The following is a 25,114-nucleotide window of genomic DNA, read 5'->3' on the forward strand; positions in this document are numbered from 1 at the left end:
ACGCAGAGACCACTTGTAATTTTGATATTATGATTATGTTGTGGCCCTGCATATCACAGCAGGTCTCCTCTAAAACTCATCTCATGTGGTACCAGTTTTCCCATCTTTTATTTTGGATTTTCAAGGACTAGTTGTCTTCTTCTTTCCTTTCTGTACTGTTTTACCTCGCTTGTTTACATACTACATCAGATTTGACAAACCATATTATAAATTAAACTGCAGTTAATCCATAGAACAACATGGTGTGATGGTGCATTCCCCTCTCCATTTTGCATATGATAACATTTCGGATCAGAGAGAGTACATGTGTTGCTTACCATAACTAGCTAATAAAAGGCATCTCCAAGATGCAAACCCAATTCTTCTGACTCCAAGTCCAGTGTAGTTTCCATGAGGAGCCCTTTGTGTGTGTGTGTGGAGGAGCAATAACATTTAATTTTCTAACCTAGGCTTTAACTAAGACATCAATAAATTTTGAGTTCTTGGAAGGTAGATATTAGTTCTAAATGCATATTAATTTCTAAAATAAGATATTAATTTCTAAAATGCATAAATCTAGTCTTTTCCCAGCACTATGGCTTGAGCTACTTACCAGGTTTCTTTTCTGATATCTCACAGTAGGTAGAAGACTAAATGAGGCTTTGTCTAGGCTGTAAGAGTAGTCTTCAGTTCAGTTGCTCAGTCGTGTCTGACTCTTTGCGATCCCATGGACTGCAGCATGACAGGCTTCCCTGTCCATCACCAACTCCCAGAGATTGCTCAAACTCATGTCTTATCGAGTCGGTGGTGCCATCCAAGCATCTCATCCTCTGTTGTCCCCTTCTCCTCCCGCCTTCAATCTTTCCTAGCATCAGGGTCTTTTCCAGTGAGTCAGTTCTTCGCATCAGGTGGCCAAAGTATTGAAGTTTCAGCTTCAGTCCTCCCAATGAATATTCAGAACTGATTTCCTTTAGGATGGACTGATTGGATCTCCTTGCCGTCCAAGGGACTCTCAAGAGTCTTCTCCAACACCACAGTTCAGAAGCATCTATTTAGGGGAATATGATACATGGGGACACTGTGAGAAGTACTAGGTATTATCTGAGAACTGGTGGTGGGTAGAGCTGACACAGAAACAAGAGCTGGTTCTACAAACTAGATATAACTGCTGCCCTCAAATTGGTCTAGCTTTGGCTGTAGAAGAATCCTTTTGAATTCATCTGGTGATGACCTGGCCCCAAATCCAGGAATGTCTTTGCCCTGCTACCTAGATAGCAATGGAAACCAGGTTCATTCATTCATTTGCTCATTCATTGGCAGACTTTCATCCAATATCAGCTGTGTGTCTGGTGCTTTGTTAGTCATGAAATAACAGGGATGACAGATCCTATCAAGTGGATGATCCAGCTTCCTGGTGCCTGGGTAGGGAGAGGAAGGAGGGAGGGGAGGAGAAGGGGCAGAAATTCAGATGAAGAGAAAAGCATTCCGGATCAAGGAGGAGGCAAGTCTGCTTTAATCACACCTGCAACTCTTGCCTTTCTGAGCATGGTGTCATAAGCTGGTGAGCACTAATAAATACTAGGAGATGTATCACACAGTGTCACTGGCCTGCCAGAACCTCTGAGTGATGGAGAGCCCAGCAGTGAATCCAGCAAGCAGTTGGAAAGCCCTGGACTGTGAAGGAAAACAACTCCCTTTCCTCAAAATCTCAAGGCAATGTACTGATTCAACTATATCTTTAGTTCCTCTAATATCTGAATAGGAAAGCATATGTTCAGGAAGAATAAAGCATTGAGTCAGCAGCAACTGAGTAAAAATCACATAAAAAACAGGCAAGAGCAGGGGTGTCAGAACCTTGATCCAAGAACTCTATTCCTTATAGAAGATACACACACACACACACACACACACACACACACACACACATATATATATATATGAAGTGTTATTCAGCCATAAAAAATGAAATCTTGCCATTTTTGACAACATGGATGGATTTAAGGGCATTATGCTGTGAGATAAATGAGAGAGAGACAAATATCATCTCACTTATGATTTCACTTATATGTGGAATCTAAAAACAAACTCAGAAAACAAGATCCGATTTGTGGTTACCAGAGATAGGGTGAAGTGGAAGGAGTGGGTGAAATGGGTGAAGGCAGTCAAGAGTTACAAACTTCCAGTTATAAGATAAGTAAGTCTCTACTGTGGACAGTGGGGGAGTAGTGTACAACATGATTACTGTAGTTAATGTTGTTTACTCACAAAGTCATGTCCAACTCTTTTGCAACTGCATGGACTGTAGGCTGCCAGACTCCTCTGTCCATGGAATTTTCTAGACAGGAATATGGGAGTGGGTTGCCATTTCATTCTCCAGGGGTTCTTCCCAACCCAGGGATCAAACCCAGGTCTCCTGCATTGCAGCAGATTCTTTACCGCTAAGCCCAGGGAAGCTGTAGTTAAACACACTAAGAGAGTGGATTTAAAAGTTCTCAGAACAAGAAAAAGTTTGTAGCTATGTGTGATAATGAATGTTAACTAAACTTCTTGTTGTGTTCATTTCCCTGAGTGTGTGTATGGGTGTATATCATATCATTATGTAGTATAACTGAAATGAATAAAATGTTATATGTCCATTATATCTTAAAAAATTTTTTTTGATGTGAACCATTTTTAAAGTCCTTTTATTAAATTTGTTACAATACTGCTTCTGTTGTTTATGTTCGATCTTTTGGCTGTGAGTCACATGGAATCTTAGCTCCCTGACCAGGGACTGAACCTGCACCTCCTGCATTGGAAGGCAAAGTTTTAACCACCGGACTGCCAGGAAGGTCCCTCTGTTATATCTTAATTTTAAAGAACTCTGTTCCCTGCTCTGTTGACTTTACTTCTGCTCTTCAAGAAATCTAATTTTGAAAAAGAAGAACTATAGGAAAGGGGAAAAAAGAAATATACTCTTCAAAATTGTTTGCCGTAATTGTGAAACTCACTGAGTAAGCTCATTATTGGTCTAACTCCATGCAAACGGATTGACTATGACCCTTCTTCTCTATCTAGTAGTTGGTCACAGCCAGTGCATGCCTCACACCCATGACTGTTTGGCTTCAAAATCCAAAGCTGCTCTTTTGGCTTTGTTCCTAAACCAGACTTCTGCAAAAGTCTGCCCTTTGATGGAAGTACCAGCCTGGAGCTAGGAGGTCTCCTAGGCCCAAAAATCTACAGCCTGAGCTTTCAATAGCTTGTTGTTATCATATCCAGAAAGCATTGTAAAACACTGTCGAAATGCCTTGACAATGGGCTTAGATAGTTTAATTTCCATTTAAGCCGGTAGGCAGGGGTTGGTATGCTGTTTGAAGTTTCGTGGAGTTATAAGACACTCAGAGAAGTATGCATGGCAAAGTATTCCAGGTATGTTTAAATTGTCAGTTACTGCTTATTCTGTTGTGCCTTCAAAGGGTGTTTGTATTACAGAGGTCACAGGGATTTTACACCTTTTTTCTTTACTGAAGAGAATAGTGGAAAATACCTTCTCTAGAATTGAAAAGAAATTAGTTACAGGTTTGTTTTTCTTTTTCACTTTTGGCTTAGAGAAGAGAGGCCTCTCCACTAGGGGGAAGGAGAAGAAAGGGTCTCTAATGGAGGTGGGGGCCCAGGGAAGGGGTTTCACACATGCTGGGAAGGCAGGCAGGCCCACCAGGGACCCATTAGGACAAGCTCTCATTTTGGCAGTGAGCTGGTGACACAGTCAGAGGTCACTTGGGTGATCTAGAGATTTGAGAGCAAACCATGATGACCAGCCATGATGCAGGGGAGGATAAAAACGAAGTCTATTTTCTGTTTAGGAAACTTTGCCATTCCATGGGGTTTTCACAAATATTTCCTAAATTCAAGCTTCTTTGTCCTACTGCTGGGAGAATGAGATGGAGAGGTGTGCCTTTTCTAAGGTTACTGCTGCTGCTGCTGCTGCTAAGTCGCTTCAGTCGTGTCCGACTCCGTGCGATCCCATTGATGGCAGCCCACCAGGCTCCCCCGTCCCTGGGATTCTCCAGGCAAGAACACTGAAGTGGGTTGCCATTTCCTTCTCCAATGCATGAAAGTGAAAAGTAAAAGTGAAGTCGCTCAGTCGTGTCTGACTCTTAGCGACCCCATGGACCACAGCCCACCAGGCTCCTCCATCCATGGGATTTTCCAGGCAAGAGTACTGGAGTGGGGTGCCATCGCCTTCTCCGTCTAAGGTTACTAACTTGTGGTAAATACAGATTTTCCCAAAGGTTAGCCCTTGTTATCAAATTTCTGGGAGGATGGTATGGTTGTAATAGATTGAAAATAGCCAGGAAATAGCCAGGAATTAGTGTGGAAGGTTCTAAATTATACTGAGTTTATGAATTTAAATTTGACTTGATGATAGCTAACTTTTATTGAGTGCCTATTATGTGCCAGGCATTTGGCTAGATACTTGACATAAATGATTTCATTTAATCCTTACAATTCCATTGAGTAGGTAGATATTGTTTTTAATTACAATATTATAGGAGAGAAAAAGAAAGCATAAGAGACTATATGCAGGGACTTCCTTGGGGGTCCAGTGGTTAAGACACTGTGCTTCCTCTGCAGGAGGCACAGGTTTGATCGCCATTCTGAACACTAAGATCCTACATGATCCATGGCACAGCTAATAAATAAATGGATGAACAATAGAACCGTTCATTTTAAAAAAAGAGGTTACATGCAGTTACTGACATAGTTAGGAAGTGGAGGAGTCAAATTTAGGCAGAAAACTGCTGAATCCCTGATTTAAGCCCTCCCATTGCTGCCTCCGTACAGGTGCTCTGTACAGACTGTCATTTAAAATCAGGGTTTAATTACAGTGTTCACCTTTAGTTATAAAGGAGTTACGTTTTCGTAACACTGTAGTAACTTCGTGATTATGATTCACACCTTAGATTAACTCATGAGTGGTGTTGTAGAATCTATGATGGACAACACGATTTCACTTTTTTTTTTTAAAAAAAGGAGCATAAATCAAGACACCCAAGAAATGAGGATGAGCCTGGTTTCCAATATCAGGAAGTCTGATGCAACAGGCAAATCCTTTAACCTCTCAGGATCTCAGCTTCTTCATTTACAGGTTGACTCAGTTGTACCAGTTGAGAACCTTTGTTTTCTGGTGGTCACATGCTCAAATGGTAGGGAAAGTTAGCTGAAAATGGTACCTAGAGTTATTAAGTAACATTCAATGAAAGGATATGAAAGGTTAGTGTCCAATAACATGAATTATTTTTAAGTTAACCTATTTGATTTCTGTCTGTACAGTTAAAAGAGAGTCATACAGAATATCTACAGTAATAAATTTGAATAGACCTCAGGGATTCAAAGGGGAAAAGTAATAGTCTTATTTCTCTGCTCCCACCCCCAAGTCCTACTACCCAGATGTAACTAGTGCTGGAAATTAGCTCTGAATATACAGCTATGCAACACATCTTTTGTGTGAATTTATAAAAGATTCTGCTAGTTTCTTTAAATTATCTTAATTACAAAAACAGTATGTGACTATATACACTTGGTAAAAAAAAAAAAAGAACCTTTGAACAAAACCTGTTTGTAAAAAAAAACACAAGACTTTATGCATACTGAATTTTATTTTCTTCCACTCAAAACTGGATCAGGTGCTCTGCTGGAGAATATATTTGAATTGTGAAAATATAACTGTCAACATTATGGAGGCATCAAAGTATTAAAGTAAGCTTTCCTTTTGTTTTAGATCTTTAAAAAAAATGACAACAAAAGTCATTTAAGGCTTTCTTGCTTAAAAAAACTTTCACATGATGATTCAAGTTTTGAGAATCCAGAATACTTCTCCATTTCCCTCTAAATGAGTTTTGACTGTTAAGAGGTATTATGTTTTGAAAAACCTCTGGAGAGGATTTCCTGTATCTTTCTTTTTTGTTTTTCATATAGCTGGTAGGATTTTGTTATATAATTCTGTGCTGCTTTTGTTTTCCACAACAATCAAAAGTAAAGATGTATTGGGGGCTTTCCTAAATTAGCTGCAATATGCTATCCTTTGTGTTGTAACTCTGTGTCTCATCATAAATCAGTAACTCTGCCTGTAAAGTCCAAGTAAATTGAACCGCGTGATTTGGGGCTGTATGATATTGACTCTGTTCTATGTGTAGATAGAATGCGTGGTTCCAGGGTTAGCTCCTCTAAATGGCCCTCTGTGCCGTAGAGCCACAGAGGGGCCCCCTTCGTGGGTTCTGCTTACATCATTAACAGCTCCACTAATTTTCACATCAGAGAGTCAAGTCTTAGTGAGGGAGGCTGAATCCATAGCATGCAGTTATACAGGTGAGAGCCAGTTGAAGATACTATTAATAATCCCTGTCCAAAAGGAGGCCTAATGAATGGCTTCTCCGCTTGAGCTACCCCAGATTCAGGGCCCACCTCTGAATTCCAGCTACTGAGGATAAAAGGACACAGATCTTACTGATCCAAAAGTGTGGAATGTGTGTACCCACTTTATTTGTTCACTGGAATGATGAACCTTTAAGCACTCAATGTAAAATAATACCCACATGTGCTTTCCATTATAAGTCTTTCTTCTCTCTCTATTATTGTTTTGTTTTTCAGATTTTTGAAAAGACTAGTATGATTAGTTATATCCTGCCCATTTAACCACTTTCCACATTTCACTTTTAAAATGAAATCATCTTTCTTGCATTTAACTAATGGAAAGTTATTCGACTTGCCAAGCAAGGTTCCACTGTCCCTGAAATAAATTTTCCAAAGAACTGGAAACTCTATGCAGCTTTTATACAAGAAGCAGAATGGAAATGTTCAAATTTATGTTACACTGATACATATTTTCCACAGTTTGATATTTAAGTAATAGCCATCACATTGTATCTGAAGATACTCATTTGACTCTGTAAGAAGAGCAGTTGCATTCAGAATTTCTCTTTCATCTCACTTCCAACTTCCTCAAGGATTGAAATTTATTCTGTTTACAACTATTTAAAATAACTGATATCAGCAGCAGGAGCAGCAACTGACATTAGTGAGTGATTGTCATGTATCAACCATTGCTAAGGGATGTACAGGTCTGTTCTCATTTGCTTATCACAACAACCCTACAAGGAAGACAGTTATTATTTTCTCTGTTTTACAGATGCTTAAACTGAGAATGATGAGGGATTAAATAACTTGCCCAAGGTCCTTGGCAAGTAAGTGGCAGAACCAGAACTCATATACAGGGTAATTCCAAAGTCTAAGTGGTTTCCCACTATACCAATACTCTTGTTAAAACATACTCTTTAAAGAGTTCTTTATGCTTGGCATCATTAAGTATCGACCCCACTCCCAAAAGCTTTCGATCTAAAATACTAAACCTTATTGAGCAGATAGTAAGGACGTAACAGCTGAGCAAGCACTGAAAGAGATATGAACTGAATTAGTATTCAATTCATGGAGTAGCTCTGCTGTTCGACAGAGTGCCCACCAGTCACATGAGGCCACCGAGCCCTTGAAATGTGACTACTGCAGCTGAGGAATTGTATTTTTAGTTTTATTAAATTTTGATTAATTGAAATGTAAAGAGCCACATGTGGCTAGTGGCTGTCATACTGGACAGCATAGGGACAGAAGAAGGCAGTGGAAGGATTAAGTAATAGGAGGAATGGAGCTGACATGCATGGACCCAAACTGGAGTGTAGAAAGCCCGTCTCAGCCCTCTGGAAGGACACTCATTACAGCAATATGAGGAAGCTAAGGGGCAACTGGAGGAGGGATTTCATACATGAGATGAGTGGGGCAGACAGACACAAGGCTGAATAGAGGGAGTGAGAGGGAAGGGCACACCGGGACTTCTGCGGTGGGGAACGTGGCAGGATTTGGCAGCTGACTGACTGTGGGTTGAAGTACAGTGGAGGTTGGCAGCTACTTCAAGGCTTCCAGCCTAGTGATGGAAAAACAGCTCCTTTCTGCAGTGTCTAATTTATGTTGGCAGAGGGACATCTAGCTTGAGATGCCTTATAGACAGAGTGTGTATCCTAAGGCTGTATCTGAGAAGCAGGTTGGTAGATAGATGAATAGATTTAATGTTTACATAGAGATAATATTTAATCCATGTACACAGAAAACATTCAGAGTTATTTAAAAAATAGTAGGATTTTTAAATAGTAGAATTTAAACAGCATTTAAAAAATAGTAGGAAAGTCAGTGACTGGAGTGGGGTGAATAAGGCAAAGGGTGGAAGGAAATGTAGTTGGAGTGGTAGTTTTTACAAGCTCTGGGGCTATCAGGAGCTGCCCGGTCCATGTAAAACTTTGGACTATATTCTAAGTGTGGTGGGAAGCCTTTGGAAAGTTTGAGAAGGAGAATAGGTTTCATTTTGCTTTGTGAATGACCACTCTGAATGTAAGAACAGACTTAAGTGAAGGTATAAGGGTGGAACTAGGGAGCTTAGGTAGGTTACTCTAGTATTCTAGGTGAGGGATGCTGATAACTTGAACCAGCAATAAGAATGGTGGATGTGGAGACAAGTGGGTGGGTTCTGGAGATATATTTTCAAGGCAGAATGATTCTGTTGATTGTTGGAGGAAATATGTTGTGTGAGTGACAGAAAGGAGTTGGGAGTGATTCTAAGCTTTTGCCATGAGTTTTACCATTTATTGAGTTGGGGACCATGGAAGGAATACTGGGGGGTTTACAACCAAAATCAAGAATTCAGTTTTGGACTTACTAAGCTAGAAATGCCCATGAGACATCTTAGTGGGACTGTCTGTCAAGTGGGCAGTCGAACATGTGATCCTGGAGTTGTCCCATGACTTGACAAGTTGTGGTTTATTAGGTTTTTAGGGGAAAGGAGGAGCTAGAAGAGGAAGAGAAGATGGACAAGAGTATTCACGAGTGGGACGGAGTTTTCAGGAACTGGGAAGTGTCAGGATCCTGTTTTGGGATGGACCCAGGAGAGGAATATGCCATTCCGATTGTGATGTTGTTGAAGCAGAGAAGGTGTTTTTGAAGACAGGTGTAGTGTGGTGGTGATCATTGGGAGAGCCCACCCTGGGAAGCTTTGGTGTGGTTCTCAAAGGATGGAGAGGGGAGGGGGAGAGAGCAGGCAGGCAGAACTCAAGATTAGCTCTGTGCCAGCACCGCAACGGGGTAGAAGTCGGCCTGTCACTTGACTTTGTCACAGTGCAAGGCAGTTTTTGCCTGTTCCTTGTACATGAGAGCATTTTTAGGCTATTTAATCAAATTTTTATGCCTCAGGGCGGAATAACAGAGTGGGAAGTGTTGATTTAAATTGTTTTTTCAAGCAAGCATAAATGTCAGAATTTAGGAGAATTGTATGCTGGAAAAAGATTAGTTTATTTTAGAAGGGGGAACTTTTTTCCTACTTTTTCTCATTTGCCTGAAGTATTTGTCACACATAATCATCTTGCCTGCTCTTATAATGTAGGATTTCCACTTACATGAAAATATATATTTCATATTTTTCCCATTAAAATGGCCAGTGTCGATATATTTGGTACTCATTCCTAGTCTGTTTAGACTTTTAGCCATTGGAAAGAACAGCTATTAAAAGGAACAAGGTTTTGTGTTATGATCACTGACTTCTAATGTACAAATAGGGTATTGGAGGGGTCATGGAGAACTCTAAGGAGATGATGGTTACAGAGAGAGCTTTCTTGCCTTCCCACTTACCTCCTGTCTAGTAGTTCACTGACAGGTCAACAGAAGAGAAGTGAAGGAAAGTGAGTTAAATCAGTCAGACTCACGACTTTTATCATATGAAACAGGGATCCCCAACCTTCTTGGCACCAGGGACCAGTTTTGCGGAAGATAGTTTTTTCATGGACTGGGGTTGGGTATGGGAGTGAGATGGTTTGGGGATGATTCAAGCACATTACATTTATTGTGCACTTTATTTCTATTATTATTACATTGTGATATATAATGAAATAATTATACAACTCACCATACTGTAGAACCAGTAGGGCACCGCTGATCTGACAGGAGGCGGAGCTCAGGCAGTAATGTGAGCGGTGAGGAGTTGTAAACAGAGAGGTAAACACAGATGAAGCTTCTCTAGCTTGCCCACCACTCACTTCCTGTTGTGTGGCCCAGTTCCTAAAAGGCCATAGACCAGTACCAATCTGTGGTCTGGGAGTTAGACCCTGAGAGAAAAGACTTGGAATAGAGGGTTTACATCTTGTTTATAGAGAAACCCTGACATCACTTATGGACTCGCCAGTCCATCCCGTCCCTGAACCTGTGTTAGTAATTAACAGTTGCCTAAATGGATAAAATTAGAATTCCTTCCCTAAGTCCTATTTATAGGCAAGGATCCCTCTGTTATTGGCCTGTGTTTTCCCTTCTTGCACTTGTTGGAATGGTCCCATTGTCAAAGCTCTTGGGACACTGATCGGCAGGAACTCAGTCTTGTCCCCCTTTGTCTCATTGTAGTAGCTCCTGTGACTGGGCTACAGTTCTGTCTTGTGGGTTGGCAGTAGGGAAGAGGACTTCCTTCCGATGTTCATGCTCAAGCAGCTGTTTCTCCCTAAACACCAGTTTCCCCATCCCCCAGCTGGTCCCTCCCTGCTAAGAAGCCAAAATACACCCAAGTCACTGTTAGACTAAGTTCATCCCATGAAAGTGCAAATGACGGTGGTGCCTTTTCCCAGCATCAGCTTTTATCCTCTTTATCAAGAGCTTATTTTGTCATCCTCCTTCCCTTCCCCTATAAATAATCCATTTCCCCCCATCAGACTTGCAGAACAGAGGCATGCCCATGTCGTAGTCTTGCACTGAGTGTTCTTTCAGTGGGTTTTGACTTGCTTGGCCTTTTAGTTCTTTTTTTTTTTTACATCCCTACCAGAATCTCCAGACTGAGGTCATGGAAGGTCAGAGTTAAAACTGATATTGCCTGAGTGCTTTTCATCTGAAAACGGATCTCTGTGCTTTCTGGAGATTGCAGTTTTCCCCGGTCTGCGGTGACCCTTGGCACACTTTTGCTTCACTATTTCCATTTCAAGATTTAGAGGCTCTGGTGATAGGGAGGAACTATAAATAAGAACAATCCTGAGAGTGATAGGAGGGGCTCAGATGGTCCTTAACTTTCTGGCCTTTCTCTCGGTTTAGAATTCCTCAAGACCTATTATAGTGACTTATTTCATTTAACTCAGAATACCAGGCGTTTAGAGCTTATGTCACTTACAGAAAGGACTCATGGCTGTGGTATCTGTCAACTCACTGCTTATTGAAATGTCTTTTATTATAAAGTAAAGAGGGGGTGAAGTGGATACTAACTTAATGATATTTTACACACACGCTTAATTGCCCTGAGGGAGTTCAGTTACATGAATCGTAACAGAAAATGCTTGAGTTCTCTGCTCTTTTTTTTTTTTGACAAGTTCAGTTGTCATTTAATAGATTTTCCTCACGGGAGGTAAGCTTGTACTTTCTAAGGATGAATGAATGCCTTGCGACTAAATTGGTAGGTTGGAATTTAAACGTATTAAAAGAGTTAATTCTTTTTAAAAACTTACTAGTAGATATGCACTACCCACAAAGAGATTTTGAAAATAATCTACTCTGGATGATTAATATGTATATATAGTCATGCTGATAGCTTAGTTGAGGTATCTGTGATGTAAATATTGATGCAATCTCCTTAAATAAGGAATACTATACGTATGTGTGTATACATATATATTCTAAAGTAGAAATATATTCATCTTAACCTTTCTTTGATCTCTGAGGGCATCCAAATTTGGAAGGGCCTTTGACATCCAAATAGAATCCTAGGCCTGGGCTTCTATATAGACATCTGAGGCAATGCCCAAGCACTTTTGTGTGCCAGCTTTAGTAGCTGTCTTCACTGTCCAGAACGTTATTGCTTCCAGCTAATTCATCTTGCTCCTCTTTGCTTCCTTCTTCCTTGTGAGGGTTTAAAAGATCCATTATACTTAGGAGTGAGAGTCTCCACAAGTTCACACCGCTGATTGTAGAAAGAAAACCACAAGTTTGTGCTTCTACCCTTTCTCTTCACTCCTAGCCTGTGCTAAACCTCTGAGGATCTATAACCACCTCCTAGGATGGTCTGGAATTCTTCTGGTTTCCGTGGGCCAGAGAGAACTGTGGCAGTCAGACCCCCACGGCCTATTTCCTGGCCATACAGTCAAAATGGTAAAAGAATGAAACGGTCAGATCCCTAACCTTTCCCTGTCTTTGCTTTATATGAATCACAGTGATCTTTGAGTGAAAGAATGTAGCTCACCAGTGTCATTTGGGATCTTCTAAAGTAGTAGGAAACTCTGCATTCTTCACACCAACTTGTGGCATACCAGCACATTCCTCTGCGATGAGGTGGAGAGTGCTGGTGGCCGGCCTGGGATTTGTAGGGCTGGGGCGGGGAGCTGCTGTTTAAAAATACATTTAATTATATTCCTTCTCTGCAGTAATATTGATACCATTTTTAGCCCATTACAAATACTGTGATTTTCATTTAAATCATGTCCATTATCTTATTGACCTAGTTTTTATTTTGTAATCAAAATGTTCTATTTCTGGATAGCTTAGCCCAGAATTTTTTTTTTTTTTTTTTTAAGGCTATGGACCCTTCCTGGAGTTTTTTCTTCCATATCTGTCTATAGATGGGCTGTCTCTGCGTTCACTGAATTAGAGAAAATGATACTCTTATTCTCTTTCAGGGTGCAGCTTTTCTCTATTTAATTTGGCAGGATACCACAGGACCTCACATCTGGTGACTTTTTTTTTTTGGTGGGAGAGTTGAGAAATTTTACTCGTGTTCAAAATGAGAGGCAGAGGTCTCGATGATCTTTTTCCTTCTCTCCTTGCTCTCTGCTCTTCTGTGCCCTCTCTCTCTCCAGCTTTCTCTTCTTTCTCTTCACTCCTCCCCGTATGCTGTCTTGCAAAGTTGACCTCACTTCGGCTCTCCCTTCACATGCGTTTGATACTCATAGGGTCCCACTTCTTTTAGGTCTTAGCCTTCACTATGTTTCTTCCCCTCCTATTTTCTTCCTGGTCTCCTCCTAACCTTCCCTCTCTTGCTGTCAGCAGTACAAGCCCCCCTTCTTCACTTCTCTTCTCTGACTGGAAGCTCATTCTGGGCAGAACCCCTCTGGAGGTGTTCTGGCGGCTCTGTTCCTAGGGCTCATCTTCCATCAGTGTCTACTAGGGACTTGAGACCCCTGAAGAACTCTCCGCTTGACCCTCAAAATTTTCTTCCAGCATGATTTCTCACAGTCCTTGACACAGGAAAGTAGTTTGTTCTTTTCTCCAGACAGTGAACAGAATCATAGACTCTGGGGATTCAGAGTGGCCAGCGGTCTCATTTTGCCAGTCAGGAAGGAGACCTGAGAATGGTTTCTACCAAGATTCTAAGGCGCTCCAGTGGCAGAACCATGGCAACTATGACGTTTCCTGACTCCTTTTTGGTGGTGGTGGAGGGCGGGGGGAGTCTCTCCTTATCACCCTCTTCCTTAGCCAGGAAGTCGTGAAGATATTTCATCTGGTTCCTGTTAGCACTCATTTCTCTCAGTCATCGTTAACCTCAAATATTGTTCATTTGAATGACATTTTAGAGTAACTGAGTCTTAAATGTGTCACTTTCTTGTCAAAAGCATACACAAAAGGAGAAGTGCAGTGACAAGAGTCTCTCACTGAGTTGCTGGGGATTTTCTCAGGAATGCTTTTTTGCTCCAGGTCACTCCTGTTGATGTGTTCATTCCTAAGAACTGGTAGATGACTATGACATACAATATTCAAGCTTGAACTCCTTCCTGCCTAACTGGAGTCTCTCTGCTAATCAGGAAACCACAGTTAAAGCTGTGTCCTGAACTCTGCCCAAAACGTCAGCTTGGCCAGGAAGGACAGGGAATTCCTACTGGTAGTAGCCACTGGGGACCAAAGGGGTAACTGGAGGTCAGAAGGAGCTTAGCAGGGAAGACATCAGCACAAGGGACATTCCACCAACCACTGGTCTCTTTTCTAAATTTTCTCTGTGGTTGAGGTCAGGCAAAACCCAGGACGTCAGCCCCCAGGCTAGTGACCCTATAATACGTGTCGTATTTTATGATCTAACAACAATATATACATTTTTTTTAATTCAGGAGGCTCAACATAGGGTTGTTAGCTTTTGTCTTGGGAAGGGAGGATATTAAAAACAGCAATCATAAAAGAAAAGATATTTCAGTACTAGAAATAGAAAGAATATAATCTTACAATAAAGGGGAGTCCTGTATACTACACACATAGAGCTTCCAGAAAAATGCATATTGTGTTGTCCAGGTTTTTCTTATTAAACCACATGCATGTGTGCGTAGTCGCTCAAATCAGGTCCAACTCTTTGTGACCCCATGGACTGTAGCCTGCTGGGCTCTTCTGTCCATGGGATTCTCCAGGCAGGAATACTGGAGTGGGTAGCCATTCCCTTCTCCAGGGGGTCTTCCCAACCCAGGGATCAAACCCAGGTCTCCTGCATCACAGGCGGTTTCTTTACTGGCTGAGCCACCAGAGAAGCCCAGGCAAATACAAATTTTGACCTAGAAGTGCTAAGCTGTGATATTTGGGAACCGCCAGTATTCATTCCATGGCTAGTAAACTCCTGTCCCCAGGGAGACCCCAGAAGAATGCACAAGGAAGATGGCCTGTGAAACAGCTCCTCAGTAATAGGAAGTATTCAGTGAATGGTGTTTATTTTTATTCTCTCTTAGAAGTGAGATGATTCATTAGAATTGGGCTGTTCATTAGAATGACTATTTGGGGTTGGGCTTCAACGGACAGTGATTTTGTTTGGCTTCTTGTCTTTGTAGACTGGGGTCTGCCCTACAACTTTGCAGAACTGAAGGTTGATTTGATTAGTTACCTCATGGATGGTCTGGGAAGACTCACACTTCCAAGTTGGAAGCTAATGGAGGCTAATCCATGAGCAAAAATGCCAGCTCGTTACTTTACATGGAGAAGATATACTTTTTCAGAGACAGTATCAATGGGTCAGTCTGCCCAAGTTCCATGCCCTCTCCGCTGTGGAGGGGACGGGATGGATGCTGGTGGAGGCAGGGCAATCCTAGTGTCCGCTTTCCTTGGGGAAGACAGACTCAAAGTAATAGGAACTGGTGCCTAAATTCATTCCAGCAAGCTGTAGATAGAGCCTGTTTTAAGGAAATGGCCACCCACTCCAGTATTCTTGCCTGGAGAATTCCATGGACAGAGGAGCCTGGCGGGCTAAAGTCCATGGGGTCGCAAAGAGTCAGACATGACTGGGTGACTAACATTATATTGTTTTCTTTATCTCACTTGGACATTCCTCCTCATTGAGAGGCAGTGGAAGCAGAGTGGTTAAGGGCAGAAGCTCTGGAGCCAAAATGTCTGGGTGCAAATCCAGGCTTTACCTTTTCCGAGGTGTGTGACATTGGGTAAGTTACTTGACCTCTCTGTGCTTTCATATTATCATCTGTAAAATGGAGATGTTAATAGAATTTGCTTCGTAGGTTTGCCTTGGAGAGGAAAGAAATTGATACATGTAAAATGTCTAAAAGTATTTGCCATATAATAAGTGATCAATACCTATTTATTATTATAATGAATACTATTGAGAATGCTAGTTTTGTGGTGGACATTGGAGAAGTGAATGCCAATCATATGGGCAGAATTGGTTAGATTCTTACACTATAAATGTCTTTATTGTAGAATTCAGCCCTCCCATAACCTTGGGTTTTGGTTTTTACCCTTCACCCCTTCGGCAGATTTTGATGTCATGTCACTCTAAGCTGTTTCTCACTGGTTACATGATGGTGTACTGGTCCCTGCTGATGTGGAGAGACACTTTGATTTGAAGCTGTCAAGTCTTCTCTCCCCAATGTGTGCCTTTGGAGAGGCTTCTGTTCTTGGTGTGGTGGACTCCTGTCTGGGTCCCTTCCATAGGTCACTGTTACCTGGACTTTCCCCCTTGAGTGTGACCCTGACTTATTTGGTGTTGGTAGCTCTTGATATATGAGACAGACCTGTCTGCTAAAATAGTAAGAGGTACTGAGATACTTGTAAAGATGTGCTTTAAAATAAGTAGCAAAAATAGTAGTAAAGCTGATTCCATGGCTAGCTTTTTATGTGCTTTCTCGTATTTTGCCAAGCCCACAGGGCAAGGTGACAAATAACCTGATTATTTTCCATTTCTCTGTCCCCTAGAGAAGCTTAACAACTATTTTCCAGGGGGAGCCAGTGCCAAATTGCCTGGTATTCAAGATGCCTTTTATAGGAATGCATGCATTCAATCTAATCGATAGATGTGTCTAACACCTGTGTCATTTTTCAATTTCCTCACTAAACTTACAGTGATAAATTACAGTTAATATTAGCCATTAAAATATTTTGCTATAAAATATTCCAGGTACACTGGCCACTGAAGTAAATTAATCTTCCAACCACGTATCTGTGATGTTATGAGAAGCTAAAACTAATAATCAGCTCATCCTTTTCTCTTTCTTTTGAAGTATAGTTGATTTACAATATTGTGTTAATTTCAGGTGTACAGCACAGTGATTCAATTATATATATTCTTTTTCAAATTATTTTCCCTTATGTATGTGTGTGCACGTGTGCTCAGTCGTGTCCAACTCTTTGCAATCCCATGGACTCACCAGGCTCCTCTGTCCATGGAGTTTTCCAAGGAAGAATACTGGAGTGGGTTGCCATTTCCTACCCCAGGGGATCTTCCCAACCCAGGGATTGAACCTACATCTCCTGCATTGGCAGGCAGATATTTTACCACTGAGCTACCTGGGAAGCCCTTCTTTCATAGGTTATTACAAAATATTGAATATAGTTCCCTGTGCTATCCAGTCGGTCCTTGATGGTTATCTTTATTTATTTATTCATTTTGGCTGTGCCGGTCTTAATTGCAGCATGCTGGCTTTTAGTTGTGACAGGTGGGATCTGGTTCCTTGACCAGGGATCAAACCCAGGACCCCTCCATTGGGAGTGTGGAATCTTAACCACTGGACCAACTGGGAGGTATCAGTTCACAGAGATATTTTTCCTCACTGCCCTATTGTGTTCCCATCCCTGTAAGCACAGATTTCCTCCCTGACTCCTTTTTTGTTTTCCAAGGTGGCTAGAATTAGCAATGTGATTGGGCTGTTGGTCTTGCTTGTTCATTACCAGTAGAGAAGTCAGATGCTGGATTTTCAGAGGGGAAGAGTTGAGATCAGCTGAGTACTATTTCTAGTTTTGTGGTCAAGCTTTTTTTCAGAGAGTGTTGCAATCTTGCTGTCAAAGTTGTGCTGGTTTCTCTGCTAAGGCATGGGCACCAGTCTGTCCTCTGCAGTGGTACAGTGTTATGAAATGACCGCCAGCTCCTTCCCAGGGAGCAGCTGCACCTGTAGGCCAGGCCAGCCATGTGCAGTAAGTGACAGTGTCAAGAAATTTCATATGAGGATTGTTGAAATCAGTCAATGAAGAGCCAGCTTTTTTGCCACCTATCCTTTGGGGGTGAGAATGTCCTCTTCGGGTTCTATTTTGCAGTTCTGTAGATGTGGATAGTCTGAAGATTGTTCCATTCAGCCCAGAACCCAAGGCTCTGTAGGGTGAAGATATCATTAACATACCAGCTCAGCTTTACATTCTAGTATCTTGAGGTCAAGAATATTCTTAAATTGAATCCCAAGAAGTAGACGTGAAAGGACCTTAAAGGGAAGATGTAACTATCAAGCTTTCCAATTCATTAGAAATTTTAGCCTGGAGCTGCTGAGCTCCCAGACCTCTCACAGACGCTCAGAGAACCTCCCTCATGGTCCAGATCTTGTCTGTATTTTCCTGCCAGACTTCAACCAGCCCCAAAGTTTCAGCCTTCTTTCCCGAGCAAATGACGGCCAAGTCCCATCACTAAGCTACGCTAAGCTAAGTCACTTCAGTCGTGTCCGACTCTGTGCGACCCCATAGACGGCAGCCCACCAGGCTCCCCCGTCCTTGGGATTCTCCAGGCAAGAACACTGGAGTGGGTTGCCATTTCCTTCTCCAAGTCCCATCACTAGATAGCGCCTATCGCGAGCCTCAGACTCACGTATCCAGAAGCTTGTTTGACATCCTGCTCAAGTAGCCATGACTCTCTCACAATCAGCCTGCCCAACAAGAAAAGTCTCTTCCTCATACGGCCATGTCTGCCCTCTCTACCATTCATGATGCTCCAAACGAGGGTTATTCCATCTTCACAGAGCTTCTCCAAGGAACTCTTTTCCCAGAATAATGTCCTTACTTTTTGCTTTTGAGTCCCACTCCCACATCTTTTAAGATGATTTGTTAGAAGAGAAGTCAGACGGGAATTGGACACACCTGTACACTGTGCAGGAGGTAGAGGATGAGCAGAATTGGGGACAGTCTGGTGCTTTGAAAAAGATAGCTCCGAGTAAGTTGCTTAGCTTTTCGGAGGCTCAGTTTGTGTGCCTGTAAATTGGGAATGCCTCACTCCCAGGGTTCTTGTGAGGGCCTGATATCGTAAGTGAGGAATCAGGCAAGGAAGTAAGAATGGGAACCTAGCTGCCACCTGATCTCCAGCTCTTGTACTGTAGACAGGAGATGTTTAGGATTGCAGTTTCGTGTGGCTCTGACTGGTTCTCAATCCTTTATGTGCCTGGGCACGTGAGAAAGTGCCAGTATTTATTCAGCACGCTCAGGTTACTCAGCTACCCTGGGCCATCCCTGACCGCTCAAAGGCTGAGGGGATCAGGATCTCCATAGCCTGTGATGCGTTTGAGATACATTATAGTTGAGGACTGCCTCATGGGTCCTGGAGACCTGCCACTTTCCCTGGTGGTATCCATTTTTATCAGGGCTATTTTAAACGTTTTCTCTGGGGGTTTGCTCCATTTAGTCAGACGTGACGGAGTGGAGGATCCCTAGGAGCCTAGGTCAAGGCTTTACCCATTCTCTTGCTTCACATGAAAGGGTATGTGATCATTGAACATATTGGTAGAGACCTCTCCTGGTTGGGGTGCTTACTGATGCCCGACATTCTCACCAGGCAGGGTCATGAGACCACTCTTCTGCTCACTTGGCACAGGATGTGGAGCTGCCTGTGGGTCTCAGCACTCCGTGCATCCCCCAGAGAGGTTGGGCCACCAAAGGGGATGCCCTGGGAAGTTCGGCCAGGATCTCCTGTGCCTCTGGGGTGGCTCCCTGCACTGGGCAGCAAACCAAAGGTCACAGACTGCAAATACGCCGCCTTGGTTGCTCAGTGGAAGGCCCGGACCGCAGGGGTCCGAGTTAATTGATCACACTGGGAAAACTACTCATTGAAGTTGGACGTAGCAGGATGACGGAGAAGTGACTGAGCTGATTTAGAGTGGACTTAATTGAAGAGCCACGCTGCTGCAAATCCTTTGTGGAAGTAGGCAGGATGTAAATAATAAATCATAAATAAATAAAACTCAAGAGCTAAATAAAGCCCCTTTAAATATACCATCCCTCACAGCTGCATGTATTGCAAAGTGGAACTAGACAGGATGGACCATTAGGGGCTTTTACTCCCTGACACTGAGACTGGATTCAGCCTCAGATACATTTCGTCCAAAATGCAGTAGCAATGATGAGTAAAATGATGGACTGAGGTCTGAAGTACTGAACCAAGGCAATTAACCCAATCAATCCAGCTGGAATTTTAGGGACTAAAGTTTTTTATCAGAGGATCTTAAAATACAGTGTGAAGTTCCATACCTTGTAACATACCATCAGATAAGTATATGCACTCATATGTTTGAGCAAACTCTGGGAGATAATGAAGGACAGAGGAGCCTGGCATGCTGTATGTAGTTCATGGGGTCGCAAAGAGTTGGACATGACTTAGCAACTGAACAACAGACATCTGTATATACACATATATTTGTAATGTAACACATTTGTAACTAAAAGGCAGTATATTATTCATAATGTATATAGAATACATATACTTTAAAATATACAGCATATATACTTTTATATATAATGTACTAGATATTTTTAAGTGTATATATATATTTTTTTTGTTTGTTTGTTTGTTTGTTTGTTTTTGTTTTTGGCTGTACCACTTGGCTTGTGGTGCTTCCCAGGTGGCACTAGTGGTAAAGAACTCACCTGCATTGCAAGAGACATAGTGATACATGGGTTCAATCCTGAATTAGGAAGATCCCCTGGAGGAGGGCCTGGCAAGCCACTCTGAGTGTTCTTGCCTGGAGAATCCCACGGACAGAGGAGTCTGGCAGGCTACAGTTCATTGGGTCACAAAGAGTGGGATACAACTGAAGTGATTTAGTATCCATGCACATGGCTTGTGGGATCTTAGTTCCGTGACCAGGGATCGAACCCAGTGCCCCAGCAGTGAAAGCACCGAGTGTTAACCACTGGACCACCAGGGAATTCCCAAAGTATATGTATTTTTATATAATATATACTCCATATTTAACATGGTGGCTCAGAGGTTAAAGTGTCTGCTTCCAATGTGGGAGACCCAGGTTCGATCCCTGGGTCAGGAAGATCCCCTGGAGAAGGAAATGGCAATCCACTCCAGTGTTCTTGCCTGGAGAATCCCATGGACGGAGAAGCCTAGTAGGTTACAGTCCACGGAGTCACAAAGAGTCGGATACGACTGAGAGACTTCACCTCACCTCACAGCACATATACTTTCATATATAATATGCTAGTTTTTTTCAGTATATATTAAAATATATATATATATACTTTAAAATATTTATATAGTTTATATTGTTGTTGTTCAGTCACTAAGTCATGTCCAACTCTTTGTGACCTCATGGACTATAGCCCTCCAGGTTCCTCTGTCTATGGGATTTCCCAGGTAAGAATACTGAACCAGATTGCCATTTCCTTCTCCAGGGGATCTTCCCTACCCAGGGGTTGAACCCGTGTCTCTGCATTGGCAGGTAAATTCTTTACCACTGAGCTACCAGGGAAGTCCATACAGTGTATGTACTTTTATGTATTATATACTATATATTTAAAAGTATCCACGTATCTGTATAATGCAGACATATATACTTATATAGTTACATAATATACATTCTGTCTTTTCATTTTTCTCTCTATTTAGCCAAAAGCACAGTTACTTTTTCTTTTTATCCTGTTTACAGCAGTGTTACTTACTGTGTCTTATGAGAAGTTACATCCAATAGTCTAAAAGGTAAAAATTAAGCAGACAGAGTTACCCTTCAAAGACTTAGAAAGGCATCAACAACCTACAGTTCCTCTATAGGTCCAGCCTGGTCATTTTCCCCCTCCATTATGGGAGTAAATCATTAGCTGCTTCTTTGGTTGAGCCTCAGATGAGGTACAGAGACGCTCGTTGCATGCTCTCAACCATCAGGCTGCACTGTCTTCCTCTGGCAAGTGCCAGATGTCTGTGGCATACTGGAGTCCTCAGCTGCTCTCTTGTGGCCCTCCTCCTTCTTCAGTCAGTTCAGTTGGAAGCCAGTTGAGAGTTGTTTGTTGCCAAACCTGTTTATGCCAGTTGTACTTTTTCCATTGAGGACATGTAGCTAAATATTATGTAAACAGATGATATACGAGTGTGAAGAGGAAAAGTGTTTTTATGAAAACTATACTGTTGTCTTGGAAAGACTTGTCAATGATGAATTTGCTTAAAAAAAATGTGGCCAAATTAAGTATAAACAAGATAATTTTATAAGATTAGGGGGAAATTCATAGAAATCTAGGCAGCTTCCCCAGTCAGATTGCTTTTCAGCTGTTTGGAGTTTTTTTCCTCCTTTAAAGACATTAAATTTGAAAATCACAGCAGATTTCTGATTTATCCAGAAAAGACAATTGGGAATTCCAGACAGTTGGACCCATCATCAAATACAAGGCATTGCTCCTGTACCAAATTTGTAAATGAGTGTATGCTCATGTATTTAAATATCTATGAATAAATGTCAATTTATATATATATAAATAATTAGAGTATCATTTTTATAATTCCATGCTTTAACCAGTTTTTTTTTTCAGATTGTGAACCCAATCCAAGCTACTATATGTGTACGCAATCCAAGCTACTATATGTCAACCCAAACCAAGCCACTATACTACACATGTCAGTCCAAGCTACTATATGTGCTGGATTAGAGAACATTTTTTTTAGCTACTACATGTTGTGTAAAATATACATGCTTACTGAGCATGTCAAGATGCTTATACTATGTGATTTACAAGACAGCTGAGCCAGGATAAGGAGAGAGCAGACACACACCTCCTTTAGTGTTCTCATCCAAGGACACGTGCTAATTGAGGAAAATTGTGGGCTGAACCTTTTGCGCCTGCTCTGAAACACATTCGCTTTCTCTCTCCTTCACCCCTTCCCCTCTTTCTCTCTCTCCTGTCTCCCACCTTCTCTTCTCTCTACCTCTTTCTCCTCTCTCCTTCGCAAATGTAGTTTTGGTCAAAGAACTCCAAAAGAAGGAAGGGAGAAAACATTTGGAGTTGAACAACAACATATTTCAAGCCACTTGTTCCAAGAAAAATAAACTCTTTGACTTAAAAAAGTTTGAATATATGTTTATTTATGTGAACCGAACAGAAAGAGAGAAGAATAATTCCTTTAAATAAAGAACTTTAATAAGTGCGGCTTGCATGAGATGGTTTAGGAATACACCTGTTTCTCAGGAAGTGAGAGCAGGATATAGCAAAACTTATTTGAATCTCCTAAAATTCAGTGTTTCAAATCATATTCTACCCTCTTTGGTCTCAAAACGGTGTGGAAAGACCTCCATTTCTGTGCTGTGTCTAGACTGTATCAGAGCACAAACAACTGCAGGAAAAACGTGAGGATGCCTGTGGATTCGGACATGTTAACAGAAGGATTGGAGGACCTCAGGAAGAATAATATTTTACAGTGAGATGGTTGTCGTCTTGAACAATAAAAGCCATATGAGTGTGCTCTAGTTTATGCTGGTGTAGAAGGCTTAAAATCATAAGGCAGGTGTGATGATTGGGTTCCTGTTCACCCAGAGAATGTGGCTGGCAAAGATAAGCACACCAGAACATGAACTTCATGGGAAAGCATGAATCCATCCACCTTCAACGAATAAGAGGCTGTCTTTCCTTTCAGTACTCACTCTTAGGGGTTTGATGTTGATAGATTTTGAAGTATTTTATTCTAGAGCATAAACCAGATGCTCTCAAGGTAATGAGGAACAACTGATAGCTGCCAGGTTAACTAGAAAAGAAATGTTTCTCTCTGCGGTTCTGGACAATAATGTAATTTCATGGCATTTCACCTGGGTGGACTTTTAAGATGGATGGATTTGTCTTTTGCAGCTCGGGGCCTAGGTCCAAATTTGGAGCAGATGGCAGAAAAGATGGATGGCCCCAGAGATTTCCAGGTGAAATTGGTTAGATTTCCTCAATACTCATTAATTCCTGCTTGATGATCATCCATCTCCATCTCTCCAACCCTGCATAATGGGCCCTGGTTTCTGAGGATTTTCTGAGTCTAGAATAGCCAAAATGTGCTGACTAAACTCTGAACAGATTGAGAGAACTCCTCACTGATGTTTCAGGCTTTTGGGAAAAAAGGACTGTCTCTACCTGAAATCTTGTTTTCCTTCTTTGAGTCAGAGTAGATTTTCTTTCCTTGTAATAAGAAGGCAAAACTGAGCAGGATGTGAACGCTAAAGCTCAGGGAGTGAATTTAAGAGGCAAATTGCTTCCATTGTTGTTCAGGTAAACCCTAGCAAAAGAGAGACTTTGGGATTCTTAAATTAAGTCTGGTGAGAGACTCGAAGCCATCCATGACTAAGCAAGATGGACAGTTAAAGGATGCCCCAGGGATGAGATAAGGCTTAAGAAGCAGTGGATGATTGTGAAAAACCCCAGAAATGTTCTTGGCCACTGAGGTCAAGAGGAGACCCTCAAGATCCATGGAAGGAGGGACTCAGGGGAGGTACTAGGGGCAGCCATGCTTTGTGGGTTTAATTTAAAAAATTTGTGTGAGTCCTTGATCAATGGCCTGATATTCTCATTCACTTCCATGTTAAGGTAGTCTTATTGACATAATTGTTTTTGTTCATACTGGAAACTCTCCTGCTGACCAATTTATATTATTTTTTTTTATTATGGTTGTATTTTAGCCCCCATTCAGAGCTAGATGCTTTTGATTTACAAATGGCTTATATTGTCAGAGACTGCTAACTAAGCAGACAAAAGATTCCACTTGAGAATTTCTGTGTGATTGACAGAGTGAGCATTAGCCCTTTGGTTGCACGTGCACAGGTACTCCCCCCCCCACACACACACACACATGTTGGAGGGCTAGAATATACCAGCAAACTGAAAACTAGCAAATCGAAGGTGCTTAAGACCCTGGAAGAAAGTGCCTGGGAGGTGCACACTTAGTTTTAAGAAAAGCTAAACAAGTATGGCATTTTCAATAGGCCTTTCCTTCACCTGAGCAAAATGACAATATTTTACTAGTCAACCAAGAGATAAATCAAGATTTAAACTAACATTTCACCTTTCACGCAAAGCCTAACCTCAGTAGTTATTAAAAATAAATGGGACTTAAACAGATGTATTTTATTTCCAATTTCACAGTCTTGTATTTTACACTGTGGTTTTAGATCTGTTTGTGAAGACTGATTGGGGTAAAAACAGCCTGAGAGACAGCTGGGAGAGGAACAGGCTTTCAAGTCCAAGACAAAGGCCAGGCTCTGGGTTCAGCTGTTACCAGCTCACCAAGTGATCTCAGCCCAATTTTTTCACCTTCAACCAGTCCATTCTGAGATATCAACCCTGAGATTTCTTTGGAAGGAATGATGCTAAAGCTGAAGCTCAAGTACTTTGGCCACCTCATGCGAAGAGTTGACTCATTGGAAAAGACTCTGATGCTGGGAGGGATTGGGGGCAGGAGGAGAAGGGGACGACAGAGGATGAGATGGCTGGATGGCATCATGGACTCAATGGACGTGAGTCTGAGTGAACTCCGGGAGATGGTGATGGACAGGGAGGCCTGGCATGCTGCAATTCATGGGGTCGCAAACAGTCGGACACGACTGAGCGACTGAACTGAACTGAACTGAACTGTCTTTTTATGGGATGCAGTGATATCTGTGATTGGCCCTGTTGATGACTTTGGACT

The 25,114-nt window shown here is 41.8% G+C and overlaps 1 protein-coding gene across 5 annotated transcripts in view; it reads left to right on the top strand.

Moving 5' to 3' along the window:
- The window catches only part of SAMD4A (sterile alpha motif domain containing 4A), a 227,157-nt gene that overhangs the window by 75,084 nt on the left and 126,959 nt on the right, over window positions 1-25,114 (top strand). The window contains exon 2 of one of the 5 annotated variants that reach the window (XM_042252548.2): window positions 23,296-23,360. The exons of the other annotated variants lie outside the window; for them this stretch is intronic. The gene's annotated coding sequence lies outside the window, so the exon portion shown is untranslated. The remainder of the gene's footprint in view (window positions 1-23,295; window positions 23,361-25,114) is intronic. 5 annotated transcript variants of the gene reach the window in all.

This window comes from Ovis aries, chromosome 7, assembly GCF_016772045.2.
Source record: "Ovis aries strain OAR_USU_Benz2616 breed Rambouillet chromosome 7, ARS-UI_Ramb_v3.0, whole genome shotgun sequence".
NCBI classification, from domain to species: Eukaryota; Metazoa; Chordata; class Mammalia; order Artiodactyla; family Bovidae; genus Ovis; species Ovis aries.